At 33.3% G+C, this 16,466-nt stretch overlaps 1 protein-coding gene across 1 annotated transcript in view; it reads right to left on the bottom strand.

Moving 5' to 3' along the window:
• EYS (EGF-like photoreceptor maintenance factor) overlaps window positions 1–16,466 on the bottom strand; it is a 1,514,868-nt gene that overhangs the window by 1,317,259 nt on the left and 181,143 nt on the right. The window lies entirely within an intron of this gene.

Below are 16,466 nucleotides of genomic sequence, written 5' to 3'. Positions count from 1 at the left end.
TTATGCTATCTTATATATTATAATTTGGCATCTAGCTCTTAGAATATAAACTTAAAACTCTGATTTTCATCAGCAAGATACATATTAACAGTAACAACAGTAAAGCCCATATCAACAATTAATAGCATATATTAGCATCAGCCAGTAGTATTATTCCCCACTTCACAGATGACAAATTTAAACAAGGAGGTTAAACTATTGTCCTCCTCACACTCACCCAGGTAACGTCAAACTAAGCAATAAAAGAACTTCAGGATATTTGGTCTCCCCCACACACACCTCTCCTTCACTTCTGTGATGGTGAACTGGAAGTAAAGAGGGACACTTCTCATGTCTCCCATTTCTATTTAATAAATATCAGAGAATATCTGGAAGTCTACTACATTTACTTTTTTTTTGCTTTAAGGGTGAGAGGAAGAGCAGAGGGAGGAGCAGAAGGAAAGGGAGAGAGAATCTTATGCAGGCTCCATGCCCCGGCACATAGGACACTGAGATCATGACCTGAGTTGAAATCAGGAGTTAGATGCTCAACTGACTGAGCCATCCAGGTGACTCAAAGTCTACAACATTTAAATAATAATCTTCAGTCTTCTTTGCCCCAGCCTTCAGGGAACTTGAAATATACAAATCTTAGTTTGTGCTGTGGCCTAGTTGTAGTCATTTATTCATGGAGATAGACATTGTCTTTTAAAGTAGAAATCATAGTATCTCAAATTGCTTCTCCCTTCATAGTAAAGGCTAAAGTACTTACAGTGGCCTACAGAGTTTCCCTAACTTCTCTACCCTGCTTTCCTAGCGCTCTCTGTCTCCTGATCACTTATGTCCAATCATACAATCTTCTTAGCATGTTCTTGAACACACCATATGCTCACCAGCCTCAAGTGAGTTTCATGTGTCTGAAAGTCTCTTCTTTCAGATATCTATTTTCACACTTCAGATCTCCTCTTAATGTCAACTTATCCAAGATGCTTTCCTTGATAATCCTGTATCATACAAGACAACCATACTCAATCCCTCTCAACCTGCTTTATTTCCTTAGCAGGACTTTTTTTTCATTAATTATTTGTGATATATGTGTTGCTTTGTTTATTGTTTGTCTCCTCCACTAGAGTGAGACCTCTAGCAGAACTATAACTGCATTATCTCCTGTTGCATTCCCAATGCAGAGAATATTACATAGTAAATGATGAACACTCAAAAATTATTTGAAGAATGAACTATGGGAGAAAATACATTCCCATTCAATAATCTCATTATGTGTTTTAATCTAATTATCAGAACAACAGTACATATGTAATCCCCAGAAAACATGAGGATTAGAATACATTTCCCTTTGTCTACTCTCTTTTTCTAAAATTATTTTTGTTTTCTACCCTATATATACCATTTTTTCTTTATAACTAGCTACCCAGTCACTAATATTTGGTACATTGGAAAGAAAGTATTTATTTATTTATTTTTAAAATTATTTAGTTATTTATTCATGAGAAACACACAGAGAGAAAGAGAGAGGCAGAGACACAGGCAGAGGGAGAAGCAGGCTCCATGCAGGGAGCCTGACATGGGACTCCATCCCGGGTCTCCAGGATCAAGCCCTGGGCTGAAGGTGGCACTAAACCGCTGAGCCACCCGGGCTGCCTGGAAAGAAAGTATTTAAAAATAATATCAGAATAAAATTTTAGTGAAGTTATTTTATGTTTTATAACAATATTAGTTTGAGAGATCTTATTGATCATGCTTATCTTGGAAAAAGAAGAAAAAGAAAAGTTTACATGTGTTATAAAATCTATAAAAAATATCAGAAACCATACATTTGCAATCCTAGGTTTCTTACAATTTCTTTTATGACATACTCTGTAAAAAAGAAAAAGAGAGAGAGAGATAGAAGAATAGAAAGAAAGAAAACAGAAAGAAAAAAAGAAAAAGAATGACACCTATATTGTTTTTTTTTTTCCCTCCAACTGGTTTTGGCAGCTCAATTTTAATACTCCCTGGAGAGCTCTCAGACTTTTATGCAATTTAATGGTCTGCTATTATTAAGCCAGAGATGTTTTACTTTATGTTGTGATTGCCATAAACATTGCATTAACATTTGAATAATAGGCAATAACACTGAGAATGTATCAATATATTTTTTAGTGAACGAATCTATATTTCTTTCCTACAACTTGCTTATTGACGCACGATACATGCAGTAATAACAATGATAAATCATCAAACATTCTGGCAGACTGCCAGGGCAGGGGAGTGGGGAGTACATGGAATTGTACTTCTTCAGAGACATTTCAATGCAGGAGAAATGACACATGTCATAACATCCCAGAGTGAGAGGACAGAACATGTGAGAATGGCTGAGTGTCAGTAATGAGTACAAGTTTGGAATGACTGGAGCTTCTGGTTGTGTTTCTGGTTATCCTATGTAACACAATAATACTGGGTTCTTTAAAGCAGCAGCTAAATCTTGTAGGAGATATTTCATCTGGAATAAGAGAGAGGAAAACAATGTGGAAAAGAAAACAGAAATCATATTTCTCTGTAAATTATATCTCCCAGCCATCTGTAAGAACTCCAGAAATTACAGTGGTATATGCCCAGGGTAACAAACAAACAAAAAACTCATGGTGTGCTTGCTTTGATTGGAATGGAAATAAAGGATTAGATCACTGAGATAGCCCACATAAAAGACATTCATTACACCAATAGTAAGTAAGCTAAGCTGGCTACTACAGCAAAAGAGTTGATAACTGAAGGGCATCACTCATGATATGTAGATTTAATTATTTGTATTGTTAATGGAGAGACACGCCTTAGGAGAATCATGAAGAAGACCACACAGGAGATATTCAAGTATTGGACCACTGGGGTGAAGACAGAAAGAGCTACAGAAATCTTACTGAGAGCAGCTAAGAAGATTCCTAACAATCAGGTAGAACACTAAAACCCTTGTCCCCATTTTTTTTCTTCCTTAGTCTGTGCACTCACCTCTAAGCAATTCCATTGTGATGGTAACAGCTGGTGGCAATGCTAACCTGTATTAGATTACATACAAATCTCTGAGACAGGAGAACTTTCTATTTGCTAGAGTTGTGATTCCAAAAGGGTGGACCAACTACTATTGGTGAAGTAGTAGTTCTTCTCTTGCTCTTCTTTCCTCCTTCTCTGTCCTTTTTGCTGCTTGATCCCAGATATTTAATTGCTAAAGTGTAGAATACAGTAACTACATATCAGCTTTCAGGCAAAAGGAATGAAAAAGGGGATTCCAGGGAACTAGAACATACAAGAGAGATGACAGAGAAAGAGAGGTCAGTAAAATGACCTCATCAAATGTTTAATGACTCCTGGACTCACATCTGAGCTACAGAGATGTGGGTCTGATACTATTCAGCATAACAAATATGAGAACTTGACTAACAGAGCACCACTCATATCCTGGACTACCTACTGGTGGTGGTTCACATCCAGAAAACATCTGAGTAGTACAACAGAACCTTTGAAAACTGAATGGACATTGGAAACAACCTGCAGAAATCAGGTTGGCTAGACCTACCCAGATCAACTACCTGATATAACAACAACCAAAAATCAATATTCTCAATAGGATTTAATTAAGATCAGCATCCCAAACACATTATTTTAAATGACCACCAGGGCAGCCCCGGTGGCACAGCGGTTTAGCACCACCCGTAGCCCAGGTCATGATCCTAGAGACCCTGGATCGAGTCCCACATCAGGCTCTCTGTATGGTGCCTGCTTCTCCTTCTGCCTGTGTCTCTGCCTCTCTCTCTCTGTCTCTATGAATAAATAAATAAATAAAATCTTTAAAAAAAATAAATGACCACCACTCTGTCTACAATTATTCAGTACATGGAGAGTACATGGAGAGTCCAAAAAAAAAAAAAAAAAAAAAAACTCAACTCATATGGGAAAATCCAATCAACAGATAACAATGTTGATATGTTGAATTTATCTGACAAAGACTTTAATGTATCCATTAAAAAATGCTCCAGTAAGTAACAGAGAACACTTGAAATGCATGGAAAAATAGCCTCAGCAAAAAAATAAAAGATAGAAAGATGACCCAATGGAAACTTCAAAACTGAAAAATGAAATAACTGAAATAAAAATCTTCACTGGGTAAACTCAATTCAGAATGGGGATGACAGAGAAAAGATAGGTCAGTAGAAATTACCCTTCTGAATAAAGACAGGAAAAGCAATGAAAAAAAAAGTATGGAGCCTCAGAGATTTGTGGGATAAGAACAAACAAATTAACATTTGTGCCATAAACATCACCCCAAAGACAAAGAATACAGTACTAAAAACAAATAAAAAATTGAAAAAAAAAAAGTAATAGGTGAAAACATCCCCATTAGGCTGAAAGACAAAACTACACAAATTCAGGAATGCAATGAATGAACACCAAACACAAAAAAAATAAACAAAATAAAACAAATAAACCATGCCAGACATATTGAAAGGAAACCACCAAAAACTAATGACCAAGAGAATAATATAGCTTGAAATAAACAGTTGACTTTTGGTTTGAGCTGTGCAGGTCCATTTATCTGGGATTTTCCCCCCATAAATACAGTATAGTACTGAAAACATATTTTTTCATCCTTATGATTTTCTTAATAACATTTTATTTTTTCTAGCTTACTTGACTGTAAGAATACAGGATACAACACATACACAAAATATGTGTTAATCAACTGCTGTTACCAGTGAGGCTTCCAGTCAACAGTGGACTATTGGTAGTTTTGGGAGAGTCAAAAGTTATATGTGGATTTTTACTTGTGTAAGAATCAGTGTCCCTAACCCCCATACTGTTCAAGGATCAACTGTATTTAAATTGAAGCTCTTACTATTCAATTCCCTTATAATATATCTATGCTCTAATCCATTCTGTTCTGGCAGAGGGCTTTAAACAATCATCCTTATCCTGTCCTATTAATTACAGATTATATACGCTCTGTTTTTTATTCTAACAGAATATAGTATTATAGCTTCTGCTTTTTTGTTACACTGAAGATGTATAGAGAAGGATAAAGCACCACTGGTAATGTTAGTAATAGTGACCCAAAGTTATATTTCTTTATTAATTTTATGGCCTAGTAGAAAAATGCTTATATATTGTAATTCTCTATGTATTTGAAATATTTTTTAAATGCAATGTTATGATGTATTACATAAGAGTAAATTACTGTGTAGGTCATATATACTGTGAATAACACTCATCATTAAAATTAAATTAAAAATAATATTTGCATTTGCTATAATTCAGGAGAGTCTTCAGCAGATAAGTCATTTGGGGCCACAGTTATATTTATGAAATAGATTCATGGAAGTATAAGCAGAAGAAAATTCTGGTTAATATAATAGTACTTCAGATGGGTATATATGACATACAATTGTAGATATAAAATTGTAAATACAAATCTTTCTTTTGTGAGTTATTATCATACTTTCTAACATCCCATTTTTTTTCCTCTGATTTTCCAGGCATCTCCCCCACAACAATATAAACACTACTATCTCAGAGTCAATTCTCAGAACACTTAATCTCATTGAAAAGATTAGAAGGATTTAAAAGAAATCTTAAGGTAGGAAGCTTAAAAGTTCTTTATATCTATGAAGTCACATAAGAATGTCAAAAGTTCTAAGAAGTGTTGCTGGGAAAAACCTTTAAAACATACAGAGGTAGCATTTCTTTGGATAGATTTACTTTAATCTCTTAGAACGTTTTTAAATCCCTTGGGTAGTTGAGCATGGCTCCTTCCTAATCAATCCACCACAAAACACATAGACATACCCATGTGCACACATAGGCACACACAGATGTATAAAGCACACATAAACCCTTCGTTGCCCTGAATGTAAACAAATGAAATATTTGGAGGAATAAATAGATGTAAGTAAACATATTTAATCAGACCATAAACATTTCACCTCTATCTCTTATTAACAAATCCCCAGTTAAGGTATACGAACAAACAAGGAATTTAATTTATGCAGGATGGAGTTGAATCAGTTCCAAATGACATCTAACAACTCTCTACATGAAGAAAGCCTGCTGGATGGACAGAACGGAACTTTAATTATAAGAACAATTCCTATCTTTTAAATATCTTTTTTAAAGTTTAGTACAATGAGAAATTAGTAGAAGTGGAACTACAAGTGTTAGATTTCTGAGTTATTGTGGAAAGGATTATTTATTCTGTAACATCCTTCAAAACAAGACTGCAGTGAAAGGTACAAGTTAGGTCAGAATTTTCACATTTTAAAGAGTCTCTCGATTTATTGCCATTAAAAATAGTTGGGAGTTACATACAGCTATTAATCTAAATGGATACTTAGTGTCGTGCAGAATAACCTGTTTCTTTAAATATTGTTTCCTTCTGAAATCAAAGACACTGGTCATTTGAAATAGGACAAAGATGAAATAAAAAATTTTTACAGCATAAAGTCACATTTTGATAAAGATATTAATATGGTTTTCATTTTATTTTCATTTTTTGAAAAGCAAAGTATACTAATTTATAAATTTTTAAATAATCTGTGCCCATAGTTTTCAAAATGTACCGAGCAAATAAATGACTAGAATCACTGTGATGATAGCTTTTCATTTTTAACTTGAAAGTTATTATCATCTTATGGATATCACTTTTAAATAAGTTGCAGGAAAAATAGTTGGAATTTAACAGGAGAAAAAATAATAGAATGGATTGAAAGCAAGGAAGAGTTGACAAAGTGGAGGAAAAATTACCACTTTCAATTCAAAGTCATTTAATCTTCAATTTCCACAATTTTAAGTTTTCCTAGGTTTTAACCTCTTCTGAAAATCTGCATTGCTTTTTGTGGAAATAAAAGTTTCTTGGAAAGTTGGGTACAATGAACATTTGCAATTTCTATCATGTGTAGTTACCTTTAATCTCAAAGGAGAAAAACTGTTTTGTGTTAAATACAGTCTAAGTCACAAGATATTGGTGGTGGGGAGGGAGATATGTATACTGACCAATAAGCAGTTTAAAAGTTTGTGAAAATGTCTTTCTTGTATAGGTCAAAAACTAATAAAACTCTTATCAGATATTATAAAAGTAACATGGTCTCATTCTCCTGGTAACTACAGAGACATTTTGTGGCAGAATATGATAAATGATTCTTAATATAACTGTGCCCATGTACAAGACAAAAGAAAATGTATACTCAGTTTCTTAAAACCTGAATCTACCATATACTTATGGCTAAAATTTAAAGGAATAGTTATTCTGCATTTTTTTTGCCATTTGAAATTAAAATTAATAAACTTTTGTGCAATGATATAATTATGAAAACATTCTTTAAAGAAACCTTTTTTTTTTCAAAAAGAAAGAAAAAGGGGGTACCTGGGTGGCTCAGTTGGTTGGGCATCCAATCTTGAGTTTGGCTCAGGTCATAATTTTGGGGTCATGAGATGGAAACCCCTGCCCCCATCAGGCTCTGTGGTCAGCATGGCATCTGCTTGAGATTTTATCTCCCCCTCTACTCCTCCCACCACTCTTGCTCGCTCTCTCTAAAATAAATAAAATCTTTAAAAAATAATAAAATGAGCCTTTTTTTCAAAAAATTTTAGAGAAACAGAAATGAATAGAAGTAGAAAAATCCTGCATGGAGAAATGCAAACTGGAGAGGAAAATAGAAATAATCAATTTTTATGATGTTCTGTGTACCTGATAACTGGCATCACACATCTATGCAAGATGATTAAAAGTGATTAGAATAATATAAATATATCTGTATACACAATTTTAAAACAAATTATAGGTGACAGGTATTGATGCCTTATTTGTTTCTCTCCTTCCATACATTTACCCCTTAAAGTAAGGTGAAGCCATTTGAGATTTTCTTTAATCAAGGAAAAGTGAGGGGCAATGTTGTGCTCCATATCAGGATAGAAGCATTTAAGAGTCATTGCTTGACCCCTGCCCTCCTCTTCCTCACTGGTAGTTATAAATGGAGGTGCAATACATAGAAGCAGCTGGGAATACTGAACCATTAAGTAGGGGAAAGCTGCCTCAGAGCTTTGCAGTATATTTTCTGATGAGTGAGAACTAAACGTCTGTGGTGTTAATCTTTGGAGTCTTTGTGTAGCACAGCATAAAATATTCTATCCTGAGAGATAGATTCAATAAATTTTTAAAAAATGGTTGATGCGCTTTGTACTTGATTGTAAATTTAGATAGTAAAATGGCCACAAAGGAATTGAAATATCAAACAGTACTAAAAAAATGAAATGATATTTTTTAATGTTTAGAAAGTGACACACAAAGCCAAAATGCTTGGTTTTCAAATATTCCATTGGCTCTATATGATTGATCAGTAAGAAAGATCGGTCTTTGCATGGAATTTAACATTCAACATAACTTCTATTTTTAACTACCATTAGTGAGAATTTTCTCCCACTAATCTTTCTGTGCTTTAAAATTTGATGAAAAGTGTAGGAAAATCAATGTTAGGTTAGAACTGAGATAACCAGGTGGCATTCCAGGTCTGTCTTGTGAAGAGACTGACCTTGGACAGCTCACAGGATCTCTGTTGCTCACGTATAAAGTTAAGTGAGGTGGGATAAGAGGATGTCTATTAGTTACTCAGTTCCAAAGATCTACCTGCAGATCCCCAAATATTTGCTCTACTTACCCACTACCACACAACGGCTCTTGTGTCTGTTGTTTGATTTTCCTGATTTATTTTTTCCTTCCTATTTAATTGCTTCTGGGGCTTAACAATGTTTCAAATCCTCACCAAAATGGGGATTCCTCCATAATGCTTTCACTCCTTTATCATTAAAAATTGTCTCTGTTTGAACTCCATTAGCATAACATCACTGCTCCATGTGGTATTTATTATTTGTATTTGTGGATTAATTTTCATATTTTGCCTATTTAATATATCATAAATATTTCTAAAGTACACAATGCATGCTTAAGATTTTTTGTATGCCACGTGATACTCACAGTAAGGGAGAAATCTTTTGTTATGCATTCTCTAAAAATACTTTTAATAACTATGGATAAACACACACACACACACACACACACACACACACACACAAAAGGACCCAAGTACAAAAGTAAGGAAAGAAAAAGCTAAACTAGGGCTTCTATAGAATTATTTTCCTATGAAGACTTTTCAGAAAAGGGCCAGTACCTTTATTTTATCAAATCATATTATTTGTTCTTTTACCTATTAATCCATTTTCCCAAATATTACATTTCTATTTATTTTCTATTACCTGAAACCTGAAAGCTTTTACTGAATCTAGGTCTCAGAGTTACCAAGTACTATAATCACTCTTTGGAGTAAATTTACTTGAAGAACTTTGCACTTCACTGATCCTTAAAGAAGAGAGAACAACAACATTTCAAAATGCATTAGGATCATTTTAAGAGCAGAAAAGGTTATTTATATAATTCAGGTTCTGTTAACTTATACTACACATCACCTACTGCTATAGTGTAGAATGAAATAATTAAAATTTAGTTAATGGTTATTTTTTAAGTTTCTGCACTTTGAAACGATTATATATATATATATATATATATATATATATATATATATATATTTATAGTGAGCACAAAATAACAAAACAGAGACCTTAGCTGCATGATGTCTCTGTGCTCACCATGCATCTGAAACTGAATGCTTAGGTAGCAAATATCCAGAGCATTCTAAAAGGACTTCCTTAAGTGTATAATAAAAGGCTGATATGTTACCTTTAAAGTAATCATAAACTCATTTATGGTTTGCATAGCGATTAACAAAATGTTTTTCACACAGACATACTATATTTAATACTCATATAATGAGAGATAAAATATTAATATATATCATCTGTCTATATAGAAATATGAAGAGGTCATTTTCTCAGTATAAAAGTGCTTTAAGTCCTTAAATTTCTGTACTTGTAAATAAAATCTTAAAATAAATAAATAAATAAATAAATAAATAAATAAATAGGATGCCTGGGTGGCTCAGCAGTTGAGCTTCTTTCTGCCTTTGGCTCAGGGCATGATCCTGGAGTCCCAGGATGGAATTCCACATCGGGCTTCCTGCATGGAGCCTGCTTCTCCCTCTGCGTATGTCTCTGCCTTTCTCTCTCTATGTCTTTCATGAATGAATACATACAATCTTTAAAAAAATATTCTATACTTGATTTAGTTCTAAATAGTGCTCATGTATCTTTTCTAAGACTTTCTCTTAATTCTGAGAGCTTATTCTATCTGCCTGGCAATGTAACTGTACTTAAATTAGCCAAGAGAGATTTGGGTTACTTGCAACCACAGAATACTGATATTATTGGCTATCTTCAACTTATTCCTAATTATTTTCTCAATATATTACATGTCATATGGTGTCAAAAATGTATTTAATAATCAAATGGAATGATTAGAAAATGAATTAATCAACTGCTGAATGAATGTATTACTTAATATATTCTCTGCTGAAAAGATGAGTCCTATATAACATTCAGTGACCTATCTCAAACTAGAAACACACTAACTTACTCACTTAGAAAATGACATCTTATTACTTGTTACTTGAGAGCTAGAATACATAAGATGTAATTACCATTTGGAGAAGGCAAGAGCAGTTTTGAATTCTACACATAGTTCTGTACTTCATATAAATGTCTTCACATGTTACTTTTTCAGGGTCAGATGAAATGTCACAATCCACATCGATTTAAAGGTATATGTTGTGTTTGAGATGCAATATTTAGGTACATTTAAGATAAATGTAGCTGTTGTTAAATTTAAAGAATGCCTTTAAGATATATATTTTTTTTAAGATTTTATTTATTTATTCACAAGAGACACTGAGAAAGAGAGGCAGAGACATAGGCAGAGGGAGAAGTAGGCTTCCTTTGAGGAGCCTGAAAAGGTTATTTTGCAGAACTTGATCAGGATCACAGTCTGAGTCGAAGGAAGATGCTCAGCCACTGAGCCATCCAGGCAACCTGCCTTTAAAAGATTTTAATGGGGCTTCCATTTTTAAAGATGATGAAGTAGTTGTACCTATTTGAAAAGCATCCTTTATGTCCATAACCATGTTGTTCTCACAAAGCCATCACATTAATTATTGATACTATATTATTCTAAATCCATTTTATATCTCTTGGGCCTGTACTCAAATGGAAAGAAATATTAAATAATCAAAGCAGATACAAAGGAGATAATTTGGTTTTGTAATGGGTGGGAACAAATTTTAAACAGTAAGAAATCAGAAATCAAATACTGTGTACTGATCATACAAATGAAAGTATGATTTCAGAAACAAGATTCAATGAGTTAATATGATAAAGCATAAGAACCGTTTACTTATAGAAAGAGCTCTTTCAATATTCCATAACAATAAACAGCCACAAAAAAGTCACTTAAAAATAGTCTTACAGATTTGTATTATAATTAGCATGTGAGAGATCAAAAGTTAATCCATTATTTTTATGAAGATTGGATAAATAAAAATGTGTTTTCTGTATAACAAAAGTAGCCAGTAGTGGATTTATAAACAGGAATATAACTTTAATCTAAAAATAGAATATGAAGCAATGAGCACTGTATGTATGTATGTGCATGTGTGTGTGTGAGAGAGATTTAAAATTAAATTAAGGAGAAGGAAATAGATATAAATAAAAAAGCACTGATCAACAGAAAAGAAGCCGTTCAGGATGGTTAATGGTAGAAGTACTGAGAAGAAAGTAGGAACATTAGGCAGATTACAGAATTGAAACTACATTTCCACAATGATTTAGAATGTTCTACTTAAAAGAAAAAGCAAATTTTAATCTGCATTCTTCTTCTATTCTTTGTCTCCAATGGATCATGCACACTCAAATCTCAAGATTAAAATAGAACTAGGTTTTCCCAGATTTTGATATATCTAGCATGAAATTTTTTGAACCTATTTACCAGAGCCTACTGAAGCTATTGACTATTATAATAGGCTATTATATTCAGGAATGATATCTTGCATATTCATAAATGGCAAGTATTATTTATTCTGCAGAAGTTCAACAATGGTTAATATATTACAATTTTTGAAATAAATACCTATGGAAGCACCTACTGGTGTTAGAAATAAGCATGAGAAAAAAATAAATAAGCATGAGAGAATCTTTGCAAATAAGTGTGTGAAATAGATTGGAAATAAGTAACAAAGGTTGATTCTGCCCATTTAATATATTTGAGTCCTACCAAATTATTAAAAAAGATAAATTTTACTAGATAAATCATGGTTTTGGGTGTAGATTGCATAATAAAAATGATGGATTATTTACAGATTTGGAAAAGACTGTGAATAAATATGTATTTAAATATTCTATTTAGGGTAGGAAAACATCTAACATTTATGCTATTTATGTATAATTTATATCCTCCAATTTCCTCTACTCTTCCAAAACTTGAGAAAGCTTACAATAAAAGAATAATAAAAAATAAGGCCACTGACAAAAGACAGGAGATATTCCCAAAGGCAATGCTCTGAACATAGGAAAGAGAATGGAAATGTTCATGAAAGTATACAAGCCCAAGTTAGGACAGTTATTGAGAATGGAAACAAACATCTAACATGTAACTTCCTGGAGACTAAGTGTGACTAGGAAGGATAAGGGGAATATGTATTCTCATTCTTTAGGAAGAGTCAGAACATTATTTATCTGAGTAGAGAAATTGGTGGAATTAAACTCAGAGTGAACTTTTTCTATAACATAGCATGTGGCATCTTCAATGTCAAGTTTTCAGAAGATATCAAAATCACTTTAAAAAATCCCTTTATATAATTTTATCTTATATTTATAATAGTTTATTAATGGTCAGCTTAATTACAAAAATATCAAAAAACGAAATCAGCTCAATAAACTGTATCATCGTTCTGGCTTCAGGATTTATAATCAGTCACTTAATGATTTATATTACTAATATTTTAAAAACTAAAAAAATATGAAGGCAGATGTCATCTCCAATTAAATCCCCTTAGTCATTATTCAGCCTTTCATCACCCTGTTCATTCCATCCTGACTCCATAAACATTGTGGGCCAGTATTAGCTCTAAAACACAGCAACCAGATCCTACTCAATAATTCAGAATAGTCTCTAGTCAATCTTTGTCCTTCATGTCTTTGAACATACTCCCTACATTTTATAATCACCCACGTTATACGTCTTGCTTCCCAAAGTAGAGCTTAAGAACAAACAAAAATACATGTTTAGAGTGCCCTGTAGTTGGATATATGCAAATGACTCCAGTTCTATCAATTAGATGTCTAAGTGAGCAACACTTAATTCTGATAGGATTCAGAAGTGAGCAACTAGAGGAGGCATCTGTACATAAGGAAGACACAATGTTCATACAAGCATCAGGCAGCCAGGCAGATATGTTTGTTTCTATAATTTTCAACAAACACTGACAGAACGGGTAGCATCCAATCTTGAGTTTTACAGGATTGATCTCTTGTTTGTTTCTGTTTATTTTTTTCAGGCTGTGTTTTTGAGTTTCTCCAGCTCCTATGGTGTGGTGGGACATGATTCTTGTCTGTAGAGCTATAGACTGACTTCTAGCCCTCATGAGACTATGTGCTATATCTAATATTGTTTAATAAAATCTTTCCCTACTTAAATCTTACAGAGTAGATTCTCCTTTCCTATATCTAAGCTTCAAGTTGGATATATGGTCCTAGCAGATTACAATAAAACCATTACCAGCCCTGATAGGATGCTGTGCTAAAATTACTCCCCTCCACACACTTTATGTACATATGCTTATGGTAGGTTATATAAACCCAATCTAATGTAATGCATATGTTGGAATTTTTTTAAAAGATTTTTATTTATTCGAGAGAGAGAGAAGGAGAAAGAGGCAGAGACACAGGCAGAAAGAGAAGCAGGCTCCATGCAGGGAGCCAGATGTGAGACTGGATCCCAGGTCTCCAGGATCACGCCCTGGGCTTAGGTGGCACTAAACCGCTGAGCCACCCGGGCTGCCCAATATGTTGGAATTTTAGATAGCTCATGTGAATGTGTTACATCTGTCCATAAAAAGAGTTTTTCTTACACAGGCATAACTTTCCATGTCAAGACATTTTGGATTCTGACTCTACTTTTTTTTTTTTTTTTTAATCTCTGAGGTCAATTTTAGATTTATTCATTATGAAGTCAAGATGTTTAGTACATTAATGTATAATATATTAATGCATTATCTGAACAAATTCTTACTGCAGGTTGTGGGAACAGTCAGCCACCATAATCATGTGAGCCAATTCCTTATAATCGATCAACAAATACAAACATATATAGAGATATGGATAGATATACATGCATATATATGGATATGAAGATATATACAGATACAGATAGATAGATAGACAGACAGATTCAGATTGTTTCTCTAGAGGATTTTGACCAATACAGATATTTGGTATTGGAAGTGATTCTAGCAAAACAGAATGTAAGGATGAGTTTTCTTAATTTGTACTGGGATATCTGAAATTGGCTTTCTAATCTGATTAGTTTTAAAGATACCAATGACTTTATTTCCAGTAATAAAGAGAGTAAAGATAGTCTATGATGTGATCTGGCAATAGACATACACAATTTCACTGCTGGATCCTTCTCATCAAGCACTTGTAAGAAGTAAGGATCTGGGTGAAAATGTATATAGTACTTTCAAATATTTTGCTTAAACTAATGAATATAATGACACTGACTGCCTGTTCTTAACATCACAGGACAAAGTAAAGAAGATGATGAGTTCTAGGATTTGAATTCCCAAACGAGGGATGCCTGGGTGGCTCAGCGGTTGAGTGTTTGCCTTTGGCTCAGGGCGTGATCCCAGTACAGGGATTGAGTCCCAGTCCAGGCTCCCTCTGCCTGGAGTAACCTTACTTTCTCCCCCTGTTTAAAGGTCTCACTAATATTAACGTACTGCTCCCTTGAAAGAAAATGTTTTAAAAACAAATTTTGAGGGACATCTGGGTGGCTCAGTGGTTGAGCTTCTGCTTTGGGCATGATTCTGGCATCATGGGATCAGGTCCATGTCAGGCTCCCAAAAGGGAGCCTGCTTCTCCTTTTGCCTATGTCTCTGCCTCTTTCTAATGAAAAAATAAATAAAATCTTTAAAAAAAAACCAACAAATTTTGAAACTCAACATTTCTATATAACCACTAAATATAATGGTAGTTTGAAAGGTATTGTAGATCCTTAGATATCTTTTCTAAAAATAGCAATCTGTATATTAAATTTTAAAATAAGAAATGGATAATTGGAAAACTGATTTAATGTCTGTGCCATTTTCCTATACATTTTATGGCTTAAGTCTCTGAAATATAACTTTGCAATCATTTTATTGCTATTTGTACTGTGACTAGTTTGTCCACTTTTATTTCTCACAGAAATTAAATTTAAAAACATCATTTTCATATTTGTGAGGCCAGTCCAGGATTATCTTTAAGTTATAACCAAAATAACAGAAGATAGAGAAGTCCCATCAATTTTTGAGGAACACACAAAAAAAAAAAAACCAAAAAAAACCATTTTTTCCTCTGTTACATTTTTGGCTGCTATTTTATAATACTTTTTAGATTTACTCAGCATTTTTGAAGCCTGTGCAGATTAGAAATCTCTTAAGAAATGCTCTGACAGCAAGAAAATCCATGTTATCTTCTATTCATAAAAATGATCATTCTGGAGAGGTACTTTCCTTTAGTAGCACTTGGAAGCTTGTTTATATAAAGTAGCAGCAGAATGAAATTTTCAAAGAAATTAGAAAAGTACAAAAGTATTAAAAATTATATAATGCCTATGGACAGAAAAATTATTAGATAATAGGAAATTCCGTAAACATACAAATATTACTGGCATATCAAATTGAATTGTGAGTGCATAAGTAATTCAATTCCTAATAGAAAGAGAATGGAATTTGAGAACTACATAATTTTACCTATAACAGTATGCAGAAAAGTCAGGAAGAAAAATTCCCTAGCTTTGTTGGAACTTAACACATCCATATCAATATTCTGGATGATGATGTCATGGACTATTTTGGTCTCTACCCATCATGAGGTTTTAATCATGCCTTGGCTAGCAAAGAATATTTCCTAGGATAGTCAAACAACAAGGGAATGAAAAGGAAATTCTGATCTAATTACCCAAATATTCTCCCCAACTATTTCTTCATTATGCCTGTTGGATATTATAAACACAGAAATATCAAGTTAGATTTTACAGCCAGTAAATTAATTCTACTTGGAACAATGTTATTTCCATACCTATACCTTTATATAATAAAATGTGTTTATTTCTATCTCTGTTTTTATTTCCTCTCATTCCATTATTGCTCAATTGCTTAACAATTAAAATTATTATACAGTATACATGTCTCGTACTTTCAAATTAACAATCTAGCCTTTATACATTATCTCAATCTCTGCCAAAT

This window comes from Canis aureus, chromosome 7, assembly GCF_053574225.1.
Source record: "Canis aureus isolate CA01 chromosome 7, VMU_Caureus_v.1.0, whole genome shotgun sequence".
Classification (NCBI taxonomy): domain Eukaryota; kingdom Metazoa; phylum Chordata; class Mammalia; order Carnivora; family Canidae; genus Canis; species Canis aureus.
Note: the sequence above shows the minus strand (reverse complement) of the source record. Positions and strands in the feature narration are given on the sequence as shown.